This window comes from Littorina saxatilis, linkage group LG1 (genome assembly GCF_037325665.1).
Source record: "Littorina saxatilis isolate snail1 linkage group LG1, US_GU_Lsax_2.0, whole genome shotgun sequence".
NCBI classification, from domain to species: Eukaryota; Metazoa; Mollusca; class Gastropoda; order Littorinimorpha; family Littorinidae; genus Littorina; species Littorina saxatilis.
The window spans coordinates 25,987,842-26,004,168 of NC_090245.1; the positions used below are offsets into that span (position 1 = coordinate 25,987,842).

Here is a 16,327-nt window from a genome sequence, read left to right on the forward strand (position 1 = left end):
TTTTTCATTTTTTCGATAGATGTCTTTGATGACGTCATATCCGGCTTTTCGTGAAAGTTGAGGCAGCACTGTCACGCCCTCATTTTTCAACCAAATTGGTTGAAATTTTGGTCAAGTAATCTTCGACGAAGCCCGGACTTCGGTATTGCATTTCAGCTTGGTGGCTTAAAAATTAATTCATGACTTTGGTCATTAAAAATCTGAAAATTGTAAAAAATAATAAAAAATTATAAAACGATCCAAATTTACGTTTATTTTATTTTCCATCATTTGCTGATTCCAAAAACATATAAATATGTTATATTCGGATTAAAAACAAGCTCTGAAAATTAAATATATAAAAATTATTATCAAAATTAAATTTTCCAAATCAATTTAAAAACACTTTCATCTTATTTCTTGTCGGTTCCTGATTCCAAAAACATATAGATATGATATGTTTGGATTAAAAACACGCTCAGAAAGTTAAAACGAAGAGAGGTACAGAAAAGCGTATCTCAATTCCACTGGCACTGCCTTTGCCACGGGCGGTGGAGTGACGATGCTACGAGTATACGGTCTTGCTGCGTTGCGTTGCGTTCAGTTTCATTCTGTGAGTTCGACAGCTACTTGACTAAATGTTGTATTTTCGCCTTACGCGACTTGTTTCTTTTTTTCGATAAATGTCTTTGATGACGTCATATCCGGCTTTTCGTGAAAGTTGAGGCGGCACTGTCACGCTCTCATTTTTCAACCAAATTGGTTGAAATTTTGGTGAAGTAGTCTTCGACGAAGCCCGGACTTCGGTATTGCATTTCAGCGTGGTGGCTTAAAAATTAATTAATGACTTTGGTCATTAAAAATCTGAAAATTGAAGAAAAAAAAAATTATAAAACGATCCAAATTTACGTTTATATTATTCTCCATCATTTTCTGATTCCAAAAACATATAAATATATTATATTTGGATTAAAAACAAGCTCTGAAAATTAAAAATATAAAAATTATTATCAAAATTAAATTTTCGAAATCAATTTAAAAACACTTTCATCTTATTCCTTGTCGGTTCCTGATTCCAAAAACATATAGATATGATATGTTTGGATTAAAAACACGCTCAGAAAGTTAAAACGAAGAGAGGTACAGAAAAGCGTGCTATCCTTCTCAGCGCAACTACTAAACCGCTCTTCTTGTCAATTTCACTGCCTTTGCCATGAGCATGAGCGGTGGACTGACGATGCAACGAGTACATACGGTCTTGCTGAAAAATTGCATTGCGTTCAGTTTCATTCTGTGAGTTCGACAGCTACTTGACTAAATGTTGTATTTTCGCCTTTACGCGACTTTTTTTTTTTTTTAATAAATGTCGATGACGTCATATCCGGATTTTTGCAAAAGTTGAGGCAGCACTGTGGTGACGTAATTTTGTACTCAAATAGTTTGAAAGTTTGGTCATGTTATCTTCGACGAAGCCCGGACTATGGGATTGCATTTCAGCTTGGAAGCTTAAAGGCACAGTAAGCCTCCCATAAACCATCACAGATACTGTCAGGCTTTTACACACAGTACAAACACCCTTTCATTTAAACACTCACCGCTTGAGAACATCCTCGGTAAAGAGCGAGCAATTTTCAAAGAATTTATTTTTGCGTGGTTTATCTTACCCATGAGCCATCGTGAACCCGTGTGATCCAGTTTCCTTTTTTTCACAATTTAGTCGTCAGTTTGTGATTTCAATGCGACTTGCTGTAAGCTTATCTGCAATAGCACGTTATTGTGTACCTCTGAATCTAAAACGCAGCTTTTCTTTTTTCAAACTTTAAAAACTTCGAATTGTACTGATCTTGTCTTGATGAAAAAATAATTCTTTTATGATTTAAGAATGTTTGTGTAACAAGCTGTCAATTTATTATTCAGATTTTAAAAGTTAGGTTTAGCACCAAAACGAGGCGCCTGACTGTCCGTTCGGATAGTAAACGAAAATAAATTCTTTGAAAATGTCTCACTCTCGACAGAAAGCAGCTAGGATGTTCCCGTTCGGTGAGCGTTCAAATGGAAGTATCTTTCTTTCTTTATTTGGTGTTTAACGTCGTTTTCAACCACGAAGGTTATATCGCGACGGAATGGAAGTATGCTTGCACTGTATGTAGAGGCTCGGGGAGCTCAGTGATGGTTTACGGGAGGCTTACTGTGCCTTTAATGTTAGTAATCGATCCAAAAATGAATTCGTCTTATTCTTTATCATTTCCTGAATCCAAAAACATATTGATATATTAACTTCAGATTCAAAACAAGCTTAGAAAGGTGAAAAGAATAAATACAAGTAAAATAAACTTCAAGCCGGTACGCTTTTTACGTTAATGTGTCAGCGCTTTTTCGACATTGGGGTATCGGCAAAGGTATGAAAAAATGCAGTGCGTTCAGTTTCATTCTGTGAGTTCGACAGATGAACTAAATGTATTAATTTCGCTTTACGCAACTTGTTTTCATTTTGTTTTATTTATAACTATTTGAAACACTTTTATTTTTAAACTTTTTCTTTAACTTTTGCTTTGTTTTGGGATTGTGACTCGACTTGGGAAAAAATTGGGTCAAAGTCTCCAGACTTTTCGCTGACTTCTTGTTTTTTGTTACATTTAGTCAAGTTTTGACTAAATGTTTTAACGTAGAGGGGGGAATCGAGACGAGGGTCGTGGTGTATGTGTGTGTGTGTGTGTGTGTGTGTGTGTGTGTGTGCGTGTCTGTCTGTCTGTGTGTGTGTAGAGCGATTCAGGCTAAACTACTGGACCGATCTTTATGAAATTTGACATGAGAGTTCCTGGGTATGATATCCTCACACGTTTTTTTCATTTTTTTGATAAATGTCTTTGATGACGTCATATCCGGCTTTTCGTGAAAGTTGAGGCGGCACTGTCACGCCCTCATTTTTCAACCAAATTGGTTGAAATTTTGGTCAAGTAATGTTCGACGAAGCCCGGACTTCGGTATTGCATTTCAGCTTGGTGGCTTAAAAATTAATTAATGACTTTGGTCATTAAAAATCTGAAAATTGTAAAAAAAATATTTTTTTTATAAAACGATCCAAATTTACGTTCATCTTATTCTCCATCATTTGCTGATTCCAAAAACATATAAATATGTTATATTTGGAGTAACAACAAGCTCTGAAAATTAAATATATAAAAATTATTATCAGTTTATTTTTTTCGAAATCAATTTGTCGGTTCCTGATTCCAAAAACATATAGATATGATATGTTTGGATTAAAAACACGCTCAGAAAGTTAAAACGAAGAGAGGTACAGAAAAGCGTGCTATCCTTCTCAGCGCAACTACTACCCCGCTCTTCTTGTCAATTTCACTGGCACTGCCTTTGCCACGGGCGGTGGAGTGACGATGCTACGAGTATACGGTCTTGCTGCGTTGCGTTGCGTTAAGTTTCATTCTGTGAGTTCGACAGCTACTTGACTAAATGTTGTATTTTCGCCTTTACGCGACTTGTTTGTGAATTATAAACTTCAATCGACGAGTCAGTTCAAGTCTTTTCCATTGTTTTTGGATAGAGATAAGCTGAATGCTGTAAACGATGAGTCTTGGTCTCTTTTGACTTTGCTACGTACCTGTTCTTGGTTTCAGATAAAAACTTTAAAGAAAAAGAAGGGTCTGATTTGGGTCTTTTCTTTATTGAGATAACAAACAAAAAAACTGAAATTAAGCGGTCTCTTTTGGTCTGTTCTTGTCTGCGTTTGCATTCAAACCGTGTTTTGGTGGCCAAAACTTCTGTACTCATTCAGTAATTACCACGGATATACTTCTAAGCGTAAGTGGATCTGAAATACCATACAGCTCTTATTTCCAACAACATGATTAATTTGCCAAAAAGATAAAAACACTGAAGTTGCCTTCCACCATTAAAAAGTCTTCACTAAAGAGTAATAAAGAGTGATGGAAAGTAGTGCGTGGACGGAACAAGTGAAAGCCGGGCTCTCCCATCTCTTCTTTGACATTTCTGCTACTTTCAGTAACGTTTATTTTGGCGGAAGGCAACTTAAGTGTTTTCATCAATCTTTAATACCAGAGTCATGTGTCTGCAGCCATCCACGAAAATGAGTTATTCCCAAAAAATGATAGCCACTCCTGCCTCGTTGTTCTTTCTTTATTTGGTGTTCGAAGGGTTATATCGCGACGGGGAAAGGGGGAAGATGGGATAGAGCCACTTGTCAATTGTTTCTTGTTCACAAAAGCACTAATCAAAAAATTTGCTCCAGGGGCTTGCAACGTAGTACAATATATTACCTTACTGGGAGAATGCAAGTTTCCAGTACAAAGGACTTAACATTTCTTACATACTGCTTGACTAAAGTCTTTACAAAAATTGACTATATTCTATACAAGAAACACTTAACAAGGGTAAAAGGAGAAACAGAATCCGTTAGTCGCCTCTTACGACATGCTGGGGAGCATCGGGTAAATTCTTCCCCCTAACCCGCGGGGGGGCCTTCCTCGTTACAGAAAATACTAATCTTCCTGTAAGGTAAAAAGGAACAAACAGCAAGATATCGCTACACGATGGTCAGGCTAGTTTTGAAATAAAAATGTGCTACAAAGTGTGATCTCCCAAGGTATTTACCCACAGGATAATCCATCTTTCGACTTGGACATATTTGTCAAAGTAGAGGGATTGCCTTATCCCATGTAAAAGCCTTGTCAGAGTTGAAATAGTGAACCCAGTCGTTAACTGTGCATTTAGTCAGAGGACACCTCCATGCATGCATGATAGATACACAGCAGAGAAAATCATGATATGAGATGGTGAGCCAAATCGTTTACACGGGAAGGGCTGTGCATTTAAGGGGGCGCCTCCATGCATGGATGACAAATACGACACACAGAAAAGGCACGAGTTTGACCTGTATAGTAAAAAAACAGGATATTATTAAGACCTAATTAACGCCACCTCACTGAAATTAAATTAGGTAAACTTTTTGGGGACTTATTTTGTTCTTACTCACATATCAAAATGTGTATAGCTGGCGAGATATCTCGGGGAAAATAATACAAGAATTTGGTTGATTAAAATCAACAGGGGTCGAAGCCGTGTTATAATAAAAGAAGCAGTGATGTACGGATACATGTGAAAGTAAGCAGTGTTAGGAAATGCTGTTGCATGTAGTTGACTTATTTGTACTTTGTGGGAAAGTACCGATATTATATTTTGTAAACACAATATTTATGTTTGGACGAGAATGCAGGTGAACTTTCTAGTCCTGTCAAAACAAGTTGTTTACCACGTTGTTTTGAGTCGTGGGTTCGTGGCGTTCGCTCGGATTAAGTGCGTCGGCACTTTTGATGTACGTCACAGAGAATGTCACTATTCTAGTCCATGGACAGTTCATCTAATTTTAGTTGTATCATGTTCGGTCTGGAATATTCTCGAGATTGAGTATTTACTATTATAGGCCAGCGCGATTTGTATGTTAAAAAAGGCTTCTACTTTGAGTTCTGCTACGATGTGCACTTGTATGTATGGAATGCTAAATAAATCCTCGAACTCAATTTGACGAGTTTTTGTCTGCTGCTGTGAAGACGGGCCACGTAGAATAGAAGAACACAACTATACGACATTTGAGAACTTCGTCAATCTCAAGTGTCGTGTAACAAGCAGTTGTCCCACGAATGTTCTTCTTGAACATGTAAGAGCTGTCATGCAAAGATGAAGTGGTATTAATAATATTAGTATCCCTTGCACAAAATTCAACTTTGCTGGGCAATCTACATGAAAATCCGATCTCAATTTGCAACTGGAAGACAAACAATTTCACGTTGTATTCACGTTATATTCACGTTGGCCTACGTTGGGTTTACGTTGCGTCCCAACGTTTTTTTACGTAGATTTGTATGGACGAAATCACGCGGGAATAACGTTGAAAGACAACGTTGCATTTTACGTGACACCAACGTGAATGCAACGTGAATTGTTGGTGGAGGTGGATCGTTCGTAATAACATGACGTGAATTGTACGTTGTCACAACGTGAATTTTGGTTGTGGTTGTGGTTTGGTTGAAATTGCGTTGTCTTTGTACTGGAAACTTGCATTCTCCCAGTAAGGTAATATATTATACTACGTTGCAAGCCCCTGGAGCAATTTATTGATTAGTGCTTTTGTGAAGAAGAAACAATTAACAAATGGCTCTATCCCATCTCCCCCCCCCCCCCCCTTTTCCCCGTCGCGATATAACCTTCGTGGTTGAAAACGACGTTACACACCAAATAAAGAAAGAAAAAAGAAAGTTGCATTTTTACGTAATATCCACGTGAATGGAACGTAAATTTTAGGTCAAGAATTACGTGAATTCTACGTTGACACAACGTGAAACTGAGTATTTGGTGCATTTTTCGTAATAAAATTTACGTGAATTACACGTCGACACAACGTGAATTTTTGGTTGTGGTTTGGTTTGATTTTGACCTTTTGTTTGTTTGCTTAACGCCCAGCCGACCACGAAGGGCCATATCAGGGCGGTGCTGCTTTGACATATAACGTGCGCCACACACAAGACAGAAGTCGCAACACAGGCTTCATGTCTCATCCAGTCACATTATTCTGACACCGGACCAACCAGTCCTAGCACCAACCCCATAATGCCAGACGCCAGGCGGAGCAGCCACTAGATTGCCAATTTTTGAGTCACTTGAGAAAAAGTGACTCTATGTAATCGGTCAGTGTTAGTCTGTCCGGCCGGCCGTCCGGCCGGCCGTCCGTCCGTAGACACCACCTTAACGTTGGACTTTTCTCGGAAACTATCAAAGCGATCGGGCTCATATTTTGTTTAGTCGTGACCTCCAATGACCTCTACACTTTAACGATGGTTTCGTTGACCTTTGACCTTTTTCAAGGTCACAGGTCAGCGTCAAAGGAAAAATTAGACATTTTATATCTTTGACAAAGTTCATCGGATGTGATTGAAACTTTGTAGGATTATTCTTTACATCAAAGTATTTACATCTGTAGCCTTTTACGAACGTTATCAGAAAAACAAGGGAGATAACTAGCCTTTTCTGTTCGGCAACACACAACTTAACGTTGGGCTTTTCTCGGAAACTATAAAAGTGACCGGGCTCAAATTTTATGTGAACGTGACTCATTGTGTTGTGAATAGCAATTTCTTCCTGTCCATCTGATGCCTCATATAATATTCAGAACTGCGAAAGTGACTCGATCGAGCGTTTGCTCTTCTTGTTAAAGTCTTAGGTATGACCCGGCCGGGGTTCGAACCCACGACCTCCCGATCACGGGGCGGACGCCTTACCACTAGGCCAACCGTACGTGCCGGTTTGATTTTGACCTGAATGCAACGTTGAGTGAATGTAGGTTTTGGTAAATTTCTCCACACACACCAACTTTCACACTCAGTCACAGATCATAAGGACTATTATATGTAACACCATAAACTCAAGATACGATCAACAATTTTATTTCATAACAAAAAAAGCAACGTTGAATGAGGAATTAAATTTGCACGCAGCTTAGCAGCTTATTTAATAAATTGTATTCGTCCTAGTGGTCCTCTTCTCCCAGGCAGTCCTCGATGGTCCTCTTTGATGCTGGTCGCTAAACAAAGCAAAGACAGCACATTAAATATTAGTGACAACAGAGCCTCCGTAAGTAGAAATACACATCTTTTCAACTAAGTTCACTTTTTTGTAACTTTCCACTGCCTATTATGTCTTGACCTTGTATTATGTGTTGACACTATTTCTTTTTAATATATGCAATAAAGCATTATGTCCTTTCTTTCGAGCCTTGTTATGTCAGATTTAGGCCACAAGACAACAGATCATCTGTCTGTCTGCCAGTGTGTATTCCTTCCATAAGAAATGAAGTATTTCAAACAAAAATTTATCGTTTCAGAACAGTTTGGTGGTATTTCATTTGTATTTGCATCATTTGACCTGGAACAGTCAGGAAGGGAAACTGTCTTTGATCTGTGTACAATAATCAAATGTTTGTCCAAACACAAATAGCATCTGTTACTGCTATTATGAACAGTCCTTAGCACAGCTGAACCAACTCCTTACCCCCCCCCCCCCCCGTTTTCTTTACCACCCCATAAGCAAATCAAGGAGGAGTCTCAGAATTATTTTGTTTACAGAGATATCAACAACAAAAAGGAGGGGAGGAGGGGGTGGGGGGTGATGTTCCACTGTACTCAAATGCAGGACATATAGACAAATGTTTGCAAACCTGATATTTTGATCCACCAACTCGCGTTGGAGCATGTTTCAGATACTCCGAGAGCTCCAGCTCAATATCTCCCAGAGTTGTCGTGAGGTGGTTCCTCTGGCATGTTTCTGTAACAGAAATAACATATTCAGAAACTTGGCATACCGATTCAGATTGTGGAAGAGATTCTCTCCTTGAATTTCTATGAACACTGCATCAAGCTTTATGTGAGAATACCCAACTGAACACTCAATCTGTGCACTGAGGGACGACGCACATCACATCATTAATTAAATGTCTATTGTCAGCTCTGTGTAGCCCTGCTGAGCTTGCTTTTTTAAACAAAACAAAACAGAGCGTGTCTTAAACATGAACAGTTGCTAGTTTTGACAAGGTGATAAGGATCCGAGACACGTCACAGTGTTGTGGGATGATGATATGCTATGTCACTCACGTCACAGTGTTGTGGGATGATGATATGCTATGTCACTCAAAATACACCACCGATAACCTATGTTCACCTTCAAGCTCACGTATGTACCGTGCACGTTTTGTGCAAATCGGTTTGTATTCTAGTGTGTAGCACGGACACACAAAATTGAAATTTTGGGCGAAATCCATGGGGTTTCCTTACCTTAATACAGCTAGGGACACGTCTTTGAGGAATTTTATTTAAATAAAGGCATTTTTACTTACTGACGACCAGTCGAGCGCAGTGAAGGCTAAGGAAGCTCAGCTTTCCTTTCCTTCCCTTCAAGCTAAAACTATTTTCTTTTACACATTTTTTGTGCTGCTTTCATTCTGTAGAAATCAACAAGACAGCTCATTGAGTACGACAAGCAACACAGCCAGCTGTAGCATGTGTTTAAAAAAACACCAGGTTTAATTTTTTTTCTCAATATGATTGTTTAACATTGCATCCAAATTCCAAGCATCTTCCAACATTTGTGGTGTAAACAGGGCAAATCACTGGACCTAATATCTTTAAAAAAAAAAAATTAAAAAGAAAGAAAAAAGATTAGGCACATGAGATACATACCATCATTCTGTAAAAATGTGGCTCTTCCAGGGAGTGGCACAATTGTTCAAGGTCCTCTATCGACTTGGCAGGATTTGGCATTGGATCTGCCTCATCTGGTATTAAAGTGGCAGATGCCTGAGCCTGCATCTATATATATATATACGACTAGTGTCGGTCTGTCTGTCTGTCTGTCTGTTCGCGATGCACGGCCAAAGTTCTCGGTGGATCTTTTTCAAATTTGGACACCGTATTCAGCTACACCCCGGACACAACCTCATCGATGAGATATTTCAACACGTGCTCTCAGCGCGCAGCGCTGTGCGCGCTGAACCGATTTTTTTGTGTGTGTTTTTGTTGTCGTCGGGATCCACTACCAGTAACTCTTCCTTATCTTCTCCAGTGTTTTCAGCCGCGATTATCTCCCTTCCTCCGTGTGGCAAAGCCGGGTCCCAGGCGCAGCCTGGTATTCGGCTCTACTTCTTCCCGGCGAAGCCGGTACCCGGCGAAGCGGGTAATCATCTAGTGAAGCCATATATGGCTTCAACTTGGTCCTCAATCACGCTGAGCCTCATCAGGACATTTCTCTGAAAACCTGGAAAACAATAAAAACAAATGCTTTTTACAACTCTCCTTCGTTATAGGTTCCGCTGTACATATATTGAAAATATTTGCTGTTCTTCCCCATTACAATAATGTCCAAAAGAAGGTTGATTTCCAACTATAATTGCACCAAGTTTGTGCCTCATGTGACCTAATATGTCAATTCATTTTGTTAATCAATCCTCAGAATATTCTAGAAACACACTTACCCCAACCACACACCCCTCTGATCACCACCAGTAACCCTCCAAATTTTGAGAATAACAAGAACAATCACCCATAAAAAAATGTGTTTGCATCTGAATTGAATGACTAAGACAACACAAATGTCCTTGGTCACTTCACCGAAGATTTAGTTAGCATAGTCAGTGCTTGCAGCTAGGTTATATCATACAGATCTTCTTTGAGCTGATCAGTCGTTTAAAGCAATCTATGATACACAGGTTTCCACCTGGGTTTTTGTTTTTTTTACCAGAAGCGAGTTCATGTCGATTATGATTATCAAACCCTAGAAACCCTGACCTCCGACACATCTCTTTTTGTCTAACGGCTGGCCTAACACTGCTCTTTCCAACGACGCTCACTTGTGGGAGTCAAAAGATCCGGCAAGCACGACTCTTTTTACGACATACGTTTTTAATCTTGCTTGTTTCAATGAGTTTCTGCACAATGATACAGTCTGTTTCTGACACTCACCAGCATTTTCTGATGATCCCTCTGAACTTGGGGAACTGTAACAAAATATGTAAAAGTAAACATCAGAATGCTCATAGCTACCCTATACCAAAACATATTCAGTGAAAAATTAGCTCTTACATTGTGACATCTGTTATGACAAAAACTAAACAATAGGGGGAAGTATAGAGCTTTTTTACCCGAAGAAAATCAGAGTGGCAAACAAAACTGGTTTGTACTCTTGGTAAGAATTTCACAACCACGAAAAAAAAGGTACAAGTAAAGATTGTAATTTAAAACAAAATAGTGAATGCATCAAGGTAAGCAACTACCTACTGGAGGTGAGAACTCTTTGTCGTGCAACATCTGTGGCAGACCTTGGACTCGACGACAATGGTACTGAAAACACACACAAAACCACCATAAATATATAACCAGTAATGGCCCTAGTATAGTATTTTTTAAACGGGTACGCAAACAGTCGTGAAAAAACCCCGGTAGGCTGGTCATTGGAACCAGGCCAACTCAGACAACTGTTTTTGTTTTGCCAGCAAAAAACCCCAGTAGTTCAAAACGCAACCGTTAGGTCATACCGGCAGCCATTTTTTCATTTCAACCAAAAATGCACCAACACTGTATAACATGCAGAGCAAATAGGTTTTTTTAACATTTCCTTTGTCCTTTCCCAGGACAAAATTATTCAGAAGAAGGCAACCCTGACAATCCCATTCTCTACATCTTCATATGTTGATTTCTGAGACAAGTGAAATGCAAAAAAGCCCAATAATTGACTGAGGAGAACAGGAATAAAACAGAAAAACTAAATTGCAATACTGTGTTGTCGGTGTAGGTACACAAGAAGATGGTTACCACTTACCTGAAGCAGAAGGTTGTTGCTCAGGATAGGGGTCACCTGATAAATACAGAAAAAAACTTATTTGAAAAAGTATGCGAAACAGGAACATTGAACAGGAATAAATCAAAAAGCTAACAAAAGGTGCGTTTCTTGACCAGGATTTGAGTCTGAAGTTTTCAAGGAAGTCATCCAACCCCAAAAATGTGCAAAGTTTTAAAGCTTTGGCTTCCAATCCCAAACAAGAAGAGCAAACGCTCGATCGAGTCACTTTCGCAGTTCTGAATATTATATGAGGCATCAGATGGACAGGAAGAAATTGCTATTCACAACACAATGAGTCACGTTCACATAAAATTTGAGCCCGGTCACTTTTATAGTTTCCGAGAAAAGCCCAACGTTAAGTTGTGTGTTGCCGAACAGAAAAGGCTAGTTATCTCCCTTGTTTTTCTGATAACGTTCGTAAAAGGCTACAGATGTAAATACTTTGATGTAAAGAATAATCCTACAAAGTTTCAATCACATCCGATGAACTTTGTCAAAGATATAAAATGTCTAATTTTTCCTTTGACGCTGACCTGTGACCTTGAAAAAGGTCAAAGGTCAACGAAACCATCGTTAAAGTGTAGAGGTCATTGGAGGTCACGACTAAACAAAATATGAGCCCGATCGCTTTGATAGTTTCCGAGAAAAGTCCAACGTTAAGGTGGTGTCTACGGACGGACGGCCGGCCGGACGGCCGTCCGGACAGACTAACACTGACCGATTACATAGAGTCACTTTTTTTCAAGTGACTCAAAAAGGAAACTTGCAGCTTTTTAGACCCAGAAATGGCCCTGCTAGGACCTCCTTATTTGTCATTCATATTGAGTTATCTAACTTTAGATATGTGTAAAGTTTTAACACATAAAAGAGCCAAGTTCAATATTTTTGCACACCACGACTACCACTGTTCGGAATCAACAGTCAGCTATCACTCAGGTAAATCAAACAGAAACAAGCTAATCCACATAGCTTTTTCACAATACCATACATTGCAATTATGATCAGATCTTAAGAACAAATGCATGCCTAGAAAATTTAAATATATGTAACCATTGTTACTTCCTATAATGCCAAAAAACTCACTGACCAGCACTAAAGTCAAACTCGCCGGTCATCGTAGCGCTCGTCTCTGATGATGGCGAACTGCAACAAATTATATGTCATGCTTATTTTGATGAACAAAGCAAACGTAAATTAAAAAACAACACACAATATACTTGCCACCTACAACAAAAAAAAGGAATGGCTCCCTGAACTGCCCTGCATCCCGTCTGCCAGTAACACAAATGTGACTCATGAAAGTTTCTGTTATCAATGGTCAGAAAATATGCCACATTATGTTTTTGTAAAACGATCCAAGAACTTCCAGAAGCTAGCAATATATTAATGAGCGCTCTAGAGATCAGCAATTTTTTTTCCGTGAAACAATTACGCATGAGGTCCCACAACCCCTGTCTAGGTATTGAGAAATGAACAGACGGGAGCTGTGGCAGGTTCGTCAGACGTCAGCCTCTTAATCGGAAGGTCGTGAAGGAGTTTTTTTTCTAATCTCCCATGTCAACTTAACATGCTTCTACCATTTCCCCTTCATGTGTACAAAAATAAGTGCGCACGGAAAATATCCTGTAATACATGTCAAAAATTGAGGTATGCTGCGGGAATGGCGGGGTAAAAACGGCCATACACGTGGGAGTTTTAAGCCCATGAATGAAGAAGACAAGAACAAAGGCAAATATTTCAGCAATTACTGGTCAACTACTATACTCAAGTCGTAATAGTCATAGGCATACTCCTTATTCCTAATGGTGGCTTTATAGCCCCAAAAGCCATGTTGGGTTAAAAGGCACTTTTTGATTACTCACCTGTAGCTTGGCATCTGCCCTTCCCGAAAAACGTCAGTGAAAGTTAGTTAGTTAGTTAGCTGTTGCTTTTCGGGTCCAGCGGACCATAATAGGCCAAATCAGGACCCCACAAGTTAATCATTGCACATTTTTAGATTAAAACACTTCTAATACATAAAATCCGTAACGTCACCCGAAGGCAACCAAAAAGTCAAAGCAAAACCCTATATGTCAAATAAAGTAGGTTGTTTTAAAATTCAAATCTTAAAATAAAGACCAGACTCCTTTAAAAACTCAAAAAGAGCTGAAGAGCTGACCTCTGTAAAAATACTTTTCAAGCTCGAGGTGCCAAAATACTTTTCTCGTTGATCATACAGATCAGCACACTCGGTGAGAAAATGACTCACAGTAAAACCAGTATCACAGGCGTGGCACCATGGTGCCTCTTCTCTTTTAAGCAGATGAACATGAGTGAGATAAGTGTGACCAGTATGTAACCTGGCCAAAACACTTTCTTCTTTTCTACTTGAAGCCACTAAAGGAAGTGGCTTTAAAAGGTCAGGAAGAGTTTTATACAATTTGTTTTCTGTGCAGGCAGACCAACGGTCTTGCCAGAGTTTTAAGCTGTAACAAAGTGTCTTCCTACGCAAGTCAGTAAAAGGAACAGACTGCTCAGGGAGACGAGGAACCGCCAAATCTAGAGCATCCTTTGCTGCCTTGTCAGCAACCTCATTGCCATTTATGCCCATATGACTGGGCGCCCACATAAAATTGATAATCTTGCCTTCAGAAATAAGATTAGTATGAAGGTCGTGAATGTCGACTAAAAAAGGATGAGTAAACTTTCTGGTGGATATCGCTTCAAGAGCTGAAAGCGAATCAGATACAATCAAAAAAGACTGATGTCTGGATTGATAAATTAATTTTAATGCCAAAATGATGGCCCTAAGTTCCGCCGAATACACCGACGAACCATTAGGGATCCGGAGTTGAATGGGTTGATGTAATTTCTTGTTAGAAACTGCTGCCGCAGCAGCTGAATCATCTTTGAGAGAGCCGTCAGTAAAAATAAATTCATACTCTGTGTACTTTGAGCACTGTTCAAGAAACAGCTGCCTAAAGACAGAGTCCGAGGTTTCATTCTTCTTGAAAGAAGTTAGGGAAAAATTGACGGTTGGGTTTTCCAACTGCCAGGGTGGAGTGTTTGTTGTCAAAGGATCGTCACAGACAGAATCAATATCTATAACAGCCCTTTCACATTCAGAAAGCATACGTATGCCGAAAGTTGGTATTTCAGTAGGTTTGGCTAAAAATTTGTCCTTCAGAATGGGATTAATAACACATTCATGAGCAGGGTTTTCGGGGTTTGCCTTTAGCTTAAGGTAGTAGTTCATGGAAAGCCGGAGTCTGCGGATCTCCAGAGGAGGTTCTCGCGACTCGGCATACAAACTATCCACTGGTGTTGTGCGAAAAGCACCCAAACAAACTCTCAGACCCTGATGATGGATGGGATCTAAGGCCTTGAGGGCATTTCTCTTTGCAGAACCATACACAATACAACCGTAGTCCAGCTGTGGACGGACAAGAGACCGATACAGACGTAGCAATGTTGCCCTGTCAGCCCCCCAATCCGTGTGACTTATAACTTTGAGAACGTTGAGACCCTTTTGACATTTGGTTCTTAAATATTTGATGTGGGGTAAAAAAGTAAGGTTGCTGTCAAAAATCAGACCAAGAAATTTGACTTGTTTAGAAACTTTAATCTTATGGTTGTTTATGAAAAGAGAAGGCTGAAGAACTTGATGTTTTTTCCTGTGGAAATGAATACATTCTGTTTTAGCCAGGGAAAATTTGAACCCGTTCTCTTGAACCCATTTTTGAATTTTGGAAATACACAGCTGAAGCTGCCGTTCAACCCCAGCTAATGTTCTTCCCTTGGCAGAAATTTGAAAATCATCAACAAAAAGAGATTTGTCGATGCCAGACTGGACGTGTTTGACGATGTTATTGATTTTAATGTTAAAAAGTAACGGTGATAAAATACTCCCTTGAGGAACTCCCATCTCCTGTTCAAAAGAATCGGAGAAAGTAGAACCTACTCGGACCTTAAATTCCCTTTCGGCAAGAAAATTTGAAATAAAAATGGGAAGATTCCCATCAAACCCTAAGGTTTTAAGATCTGATAAAATACCATGCTTCCACGTTGTGTCATACGCCTTTTCCAAATCGAACAAGACGGACACAACGTGTTCTCCGCTTACCAGAGCGTTACGAACAAACGATTCAAAACGAATCAAATGATCCGTTGTACTTTTATGTTTTCGGAAACCGCACTGGACTATGTCCAAAGCGTCGATCCTTTCCAAGTGCCATAGTAACCGCTCATGGACCAGTCTCTCCATCGTCTTACAAAGACAGCTGGTTAAGGCAATCGGCCGATAATTATTTGGATCCGAATGATCCTTTCCGGGTTTCGGAATGGGAATAATTATGGCCTTTCGCCAGTCAGGAGGAAAAGTTCCAGTAGACCAGATATGATTAAAAATAGTTAAAAGAACTGTCAGGACGTTTTCAGGGAGATGACCCAAAAGTTGATAATGGATATCATCCTGCCCTGTAGCTGAGTCATTGGATTTTAGAATGGCATCCTTTAACTCGTACATCGAGAAAGGAGAATTGTAATCTTCCAAATTGGCAGAATCAAAGGAAACGGGTGTAGCTTCAGATTTATCTTTAACTTTTTGAAACTCTCCAGAATAATGTTCCGAAGAAGAGTTATGATTTATTGTTGAAGCCAAGATATTCGCCACGTTTTTCTTGTTGGTTATTACTCGACCATGTTGTTTGAGGCATTGGACAACCTCTTTACGATTTTTACCTTTAATCTTACGGATAATCTGCCATACCTTCTTGCTTGAGGTTTTGAAATTAAGCTTAGAGCAAAAATTGCGCCAAGAGGCTTTTTTACTCTTTTTGTAAATAAAACGGCTTTGAGCTCGAAGTTTTTGGTGAGCGATCTTATTGGCTGACGTAGGGTATTGGAACATATGCCGTTGAGCTCGTTTACGCTCCTGATTGACAGCTTGGCA

General features: G+C 39.4%; 2 long non-coding RNA genes across 2 annotated transcripts; both read right to left on the reverse strand.

Annotated features, from left to right (window-relative positions):
- Positions 1–7,457: 7,457 nt before the first annotated feature.
- Positions 7,458–9,556, reverse strand: LOC138962444 (uncharacterized). Its single transcript, XR_011454522.1, has 3 exons — positions 9,243–9,556; positions 8,225–8,331; positions 7,458–7,591 (listed from the first exon to the last, which is right to left on the reverse strand). It is a non-coding gene; the product is annotated as an uncharacterized lncRNA (long non-coding RNA).
- Positions 9,557–10,833: 1,277 nt separating this feature from the next.
- Positions 10,834–13,302, reverse strand: LOC138962490 (uncharacterized). The gene is made up of 4 exons (XR_011454538.1): positions 13,260–13,302; positions 12,485–12,540; positions 11,377–11,412; positions 10,834–10,898 (listed from the first exon to the last, which is right to left on the reverse strand). It is a non-coding gene; the product is annotated as an uncharacterized lncRNA (long non-coding RNA).
- Positions 13,303–16,327: the final 3,025 nt, after the last annotated feature.